The following is a 6,000-nucleotide window of genomic DNA, read 5'->3' as shown; positions in this document are numbered from 1 at the left end:
TTTATAATCTTTAAAGAGATGACCACTTTAAACATCAGAGGCTATATTTAAAATGACTGGACTACTGAGACTAACACACAGGCAATTATGTCAGTTCCTCCCGATGCAACACAAAACTCCATTGAAAAACAGTGCATCAAACACAAATGGTGTTGAATGTCATCTTAACAGGGGCGTATCCAGGGGGGCGCAACAGGCGCGCGCCCCCCCCTATTGGCCGTCACCAAAAAAAAAAAAAGTTTAGCAAAAAAAAATAAAAAAATTGATGACGACCTTTAAGTGAGATGTCGGTGATCGCTCAACCCCCCCCCTCCCGTATGCTTTAATTTTTGTTTGCCAAAAAAGGTTCTGGCGAAGTTAGGCGGCATAATAGTTTTAGAAACATAGATGGTAATTGTGTTTGTATTATCACTATAAACACTAAGTGACATGCCAGCCATACTAAATTGTGCATTTTGTGTCCATATTTACTGGAAATGTTGCTTATTATTAAGGTCGAAAAATGGATCACATATGGCCATGGGCGGCGATCCTGGGGGGGGGGGGGGGAAGGGGAATATATCCCCCTATGAAAATGGGTGGAGGGGATGTAATACACCATATCCCCCCCCCCCACCAAATGCCAGGGATAAGAATATTTTCATGCCTACATTTATGCATCATCGTTAATGTACGGCTCTTTTTTAGCTTCATTTCTCGCCTACCATAAACGCAGTGCGATCTTTTCAAATAAACCGTCTTTATCTTTATCACGGTATTGATATAGAACATATATGCACCCTCATAGTACACGGGCGTATCCAGGGGGGGCGCAAAAAAAAAGTTTAGCAAAAAAAAAAAAAAAATTGATGACGACCTTTATGTGAGATGTCGGTGATCGCTCAACCCCCCCCCCCCCCCTCCCGTATGCTTTATTTTTTGTTTGCCAAAAAAAGGTTCTGGCGAAGTTCGGCGACATAATAGTTTTAGAAACATAGATGGTAATTGTGTTTGCATTATCACTATAAACACTAAATGACATGCCAGCCATACTAAATTGTGCATTTTGTGTCCATATTTACTGGAAATGTTGCTTATTATTAAGGTCGAAAAATGGATCACATATGGCCATGGGCGGCGATCCTGGGTGGAGGGGGGATATATCCCCCCATGAAAATAGGTGGAGGGGATGTAATGCACCATACCCCCCCCCCACCAAATGCCAGGGATAAGAATATTTTCATGCCTACATTTATGCATCTTCGTTAATGTACGGCTCTTTTTTAGCTTCATTTCTCGCCTACCATAAACGCAGTGCGATCTTTTCAAATAAAGCGTCTTTATAAAGCAAAAATAGTTGACTGTAGGCTTCATTGGCCCTATAACAACAACGTGTATTATTGCGCCCACGGTATTGATATAGTACATATATGCACCCTCATAGTATTCATATAGGCCCTATAGTAGGCCTACACACGTACATGTTCCCTCGAACAGCTGAGAATCTCATGTAACCAGGGTAATGCTAAATACACGTTTCACCTGGATGCCCTAGCAATCGGTACCTAGGAATGTAACTATGTGTAATTGTGTATTGCATGTGTATAGGCCTATAATAGCCTGCATGAGGCCATTTTCTTCATCGAATAATATAACAGAGCTCTCGAACATTCTAACGTTGCGCCTGAAACAAGATTGACAGGGGCAATTTTCCCAAAATAACACCCGAAATTAAAAAAAAAGGATTTTGGATCCTGATTATGATATATTTTGGACATGACATCCCTATTTTAAAGTTGGGTATATGCCGCTTGGAAACCTCGGGAAGTGCCGTTTCCGGCCATCTAGAGGGTTTGTTAATCCCAAAATTTTCTGGTGCGCTTCGCGCCAACTCATGGTGGCGCTACGCTTAGATAGTCAACAAGGTCATGTCCCCCCCCCCCACTCGGAAGTACGGATCGCCGCCGATGCATATGGCACCATTTGGCATTTCAGCCCTTCTTCGGAAGCAAAAATTGTCCACCCCTCCCCTTAGACCCATCCCCCAGGACGGCGATCATTCATGCCTGGCGCCCCCCCTATTGGAAAATCCTGGATACGCCCCTGTCTTAAACTATTTTCGTTGGTTGTTTGGAGCTGAGAAATGTGGCATAGTAATTAGTGGTACACTAATGTAAATGGACCCCAAAGCCCAAAGGAAGGTCCGTGATCACTCAAGCTCAACTAACTACGAAAATACATGTCAGAGAAAGCAGCAAGGAATCTCTGGACTTGGGTTTCAACTGTAACATTTAACTTTTTGAGATGTAGTAGAGCACAAACATACAATTGAGAGAATAATTTCATTTCATTGGAATGTATTTGAAAGCCTCAGTGGGATCCAGGGGGCAGAGCCCCAAAAGGCTATAGCAGTTTGAAATTGTCTTATTTTCAATGCTATCCCGCCCGTCCCCCTGCGGACGCCCATGCTTGTACCCTCATTATCGCCGTCGGTCAGTTCCTACATGACATGGAAATGTATACTGTATGAAAACATAATGGTATAACGTGCATGCTCTTGATGTGTGCGAGAGCAAACAGTGGAAGATTTTGCTCTTTTTTTTACTTTCAGTTTCTTCCGACGGCTAAGCCAGGAAAATATCATCCCGTCTTAATGCAGTGGTGATTAACGTGGAGTAAGTACAGATCTGGTCGACTCATGCGATATTCGATACTGACATATCAGTCACATATTTTCAGATGTGCAGAAAGAGGAGAAATGAAAACTCTTAGCAATTGATCACATTACAAGGCCCTTTCTTTGAATGATTCTACTCTCTCTCTCTATTTCCCAGGTATACTCTTTAAAATAATAGTTTTATGCTTGTAATTTCGTACGTATCTTTCATTTACAGCCATGAAAATACGCCCAAGGACAAGTTCCCCGGGCCTATCACACAAGCCTTCGCTGCAGTTTAATGGTTCCCACTGTGTGCCAAGGAGTACGGTGTGGATTCTCGTCGTATGGGAAGCCACTAAATACTAACCCGCGTAGCGGTTCGGTTCATCGGTAAAGATCCCGAGCGAGAATGATCTCACCTGACGTCACAGTCTTGCATAACTACGTAGATGCACATGTTGTACATTTCACGTGTATAGTGCGGGTACGAGCTCGTGTAAAACGTACGAATTGCCGGACCAAGTCCCGCTCGCGATTAAGTAAAAGAGGGGAAATAGGAGACAAATACACAAATATCCAAACGTTTCACGGTTTATTCTTGACATTTTAAGTTAACAAATGTATATAAGAAAGCTGCAATAAAGAACTGTTGTATTTATCTTTATATCTCAAGTATAGCAGGTCTCACAAGTTATTACACAAAGTTAACTAACCTCCAAGACCTGGTTGTGTACATATATCATTTTAAAAACTGTGAGTACCGTTTAAAACCCATATATCTATCTTCATCTCAAGTAACAGGTCTCACAAGTTATTACATATAGAGTCAGTGGCGTAGGAAGGTACTTTTGAGTGGGGGGGCTGAAGACTGATGGTCAGCCTGGGGGAGGGGTCTAAGGGGAGGGGGTGTCCGCCTCCCCTTTGGATTTTTTTGCATTTCCAGGTGGCCTCAGATGCAATTTGGTGCAATATAGCACACTTCAACACCCACTCCATTTTGTAAACTTAATTTTGTATTTTCACCTGGCCTTAGATGCAATTTGGTGCTCCAAATGAGATTTTTTTTTCTCATTTGGAAATGAAAAAGGGGTTTTCTGACTTGCGAACCGGGGGGGCGGAATGATACTTCCGCCCCTCCACATTTTTCACTGGGGGAGGGCTGGCGCCCCCCAGCCCCCCGGTTCCTACGCCCTTGTATAGAGTCAACTAACCTCCTAGACCTGGTTGTGTACAAATATCAAATTTAAAAGCTGCAAAATTCACTTCAAACGTTTAGATCTATCTTCATCTCAAGTAACAGGTCTCACAAGTTATTACATAGAGTCAACTAACCTCCAAGACCTGGTTGTGTACATATATCATTTTAAAAACTTCAAGTACCGTTTAAAACCGCTATTATATCTATCTTTATCTCGTAGCAGGCCTCACAAGTTGTTACATAGAGTCAACTAACCTCCAAGACCTGGTTGTGTACATATATCATATTAAAAACTTCAAGTACCGTTTCAAACCGCTATTGTATCTATCTTTATCTCGTAGCAGGCCTCACAAGTTGTTACATAGAGTCAACTAACCTCCAAGACCTGGTTGTATACATATATCATTTTAAAAACTTCAAGTACCGTTTCGAACCGCTATTATGTCTATCTTTATCTCGAGTAGCAGGCCTCACAAGTTATTACATAGAGTCAACTAACTTCCGAGACCTGGTTCTTAAAAACATGCAAAATAACGTAATTCGGGAATCGAGAGCACCGAGCACAGTTGCACCCGAAACCGAGTTCCGAGGGCACTCGAAATGGTCCGACCCGCTGTAGGGGTTAGTATTTAGTGGCTTCCTCGTCGTATTGCCGTTGGTGGAGACAGCGCAGGAGGCAGGCGTTCGGCAACTGTCTCACATCTTGTACACGACGATTCCACTTTACCCGGGTTCAAACTACAAATTGTGATATATCCATGGAAACAATGTCTTTCATTTTCCATCTTATCAAAAATACACCAAAGAATTTAAAGTGGGAGAAAGAGTCGTTTGTCGAGAACGAAGTGTAACGTTTTGCGCGCTTCATGCGTGGGGAAGTGCACGACTGGAACTTTTCTATAGAATGATGACAAACAGTCACGTTGGACCGTCTTTCAAGAAGAGTGCACTATATCAACAAACTGTAGCCCATGACCTGCTTCAAAATGCCTATCGTACTAGATGAATATTCCGGTGATAGAAGTTAATACATTTTGTATATGCAACCAGAGCATAACCTGGTTAATATTTTGTTGTCGTTTATGTTTATCATTTCCTTTCATGTTTCTTAGTTTGTTTTCATTCATTTGATTATGAATTACATTTACTTTGGTAGTTTGAGGATCTCCCTATATGTATTACTTTATTGCTAACAGAGGGTCACAGTTTGTGTTCATGTGGCCCTGTTTGAAATGTCTTCTTTTTTTCGGCTAAGTAATTATTTTGTGTGATCCTTGATTTTAGGAATACATGTACTGGCTCCAAGCGTCTATCACTTTTGAGAACTGTGGATGAAATATATAGTTTAAAAGCTTCTTTTTTTTGGTTTGGTAGGAACATTCTTGGTGATGAAATTTAAATTTCAAATTTATTTAAGGACACTGATGAGACGTATTAATAAGTTTATAATTCGTGGTTAATTAATGTGCCTGGTAATGTATTTAGTTAGTGTTAATTGACAGCTTGTAGGTCAATGAACTCCATATACCAGGACAGCATGTTGGTCAGGGTTGGATGGGGGAGGTTGAGACAACGGCTAATTATGATATTCAGTGGTAATTTCTAAACAAAAACAATTATATGAATATTCAATGAATCAACCATTGTTTTTGATTGGTTCAAGGACATCATGTTGGGGTGGCATGTCCTAAACATGTGGTAGTATTCTTATTATTATTATTATGTCATGAACAAAGTATGACGGTAGGGGACAGAGTTAAGGGAATATACTAAAGCTGTATATTTTATTTTAGTGAACACCTGGAGCTGTTTACACATGGAGATGTTATCGTTATTAACAGTTTACTGATGATCAGAAGCTGTATCCATGGAGGCAGACATATATCTGATCATGTACTGATATCTTGCAACCACATTATTTGCATAACCGCCCGTTGTGTTAATTTTCTGTTGTAATGGAACTATACATTACCTTTTCATTCTACGTCCGTGTTTGGCACCGAAAGTGAAGCCCTGCGATGGCCCACCCCTTGAGATGAACGTCACCTTCTAGAGACCGAGTCTGAGGAGCCCCAAAGTGGTTCTTTTTTTTAATCAACAGTCTATATATATATAGCGCATTACTATGTTTTTGGTCACGTGATAGCTTATGGAATGTTCTTCA

The sequence above is a fragment of the Apostichopus japonicus genome, chromosome 7 (assembly GCF_037975245.1).
Source record: "Apostichopus japonicus isolate 1M-3 chromosome 7, ASM3797524v1, whole genome shotgun sequence".
NCBI classification, from domain to species: Eukaryota; Metazoa; Echinodermata; class Holothuroidea; order Aspidochirotida; family Stichopodidae; genus Apostichopus; species Apostichopus japonicus.
The sequence above is the reverse complement of the archived record's forward strand: the minus strand, read 5'-3'. Positions refer to the sequence as shown.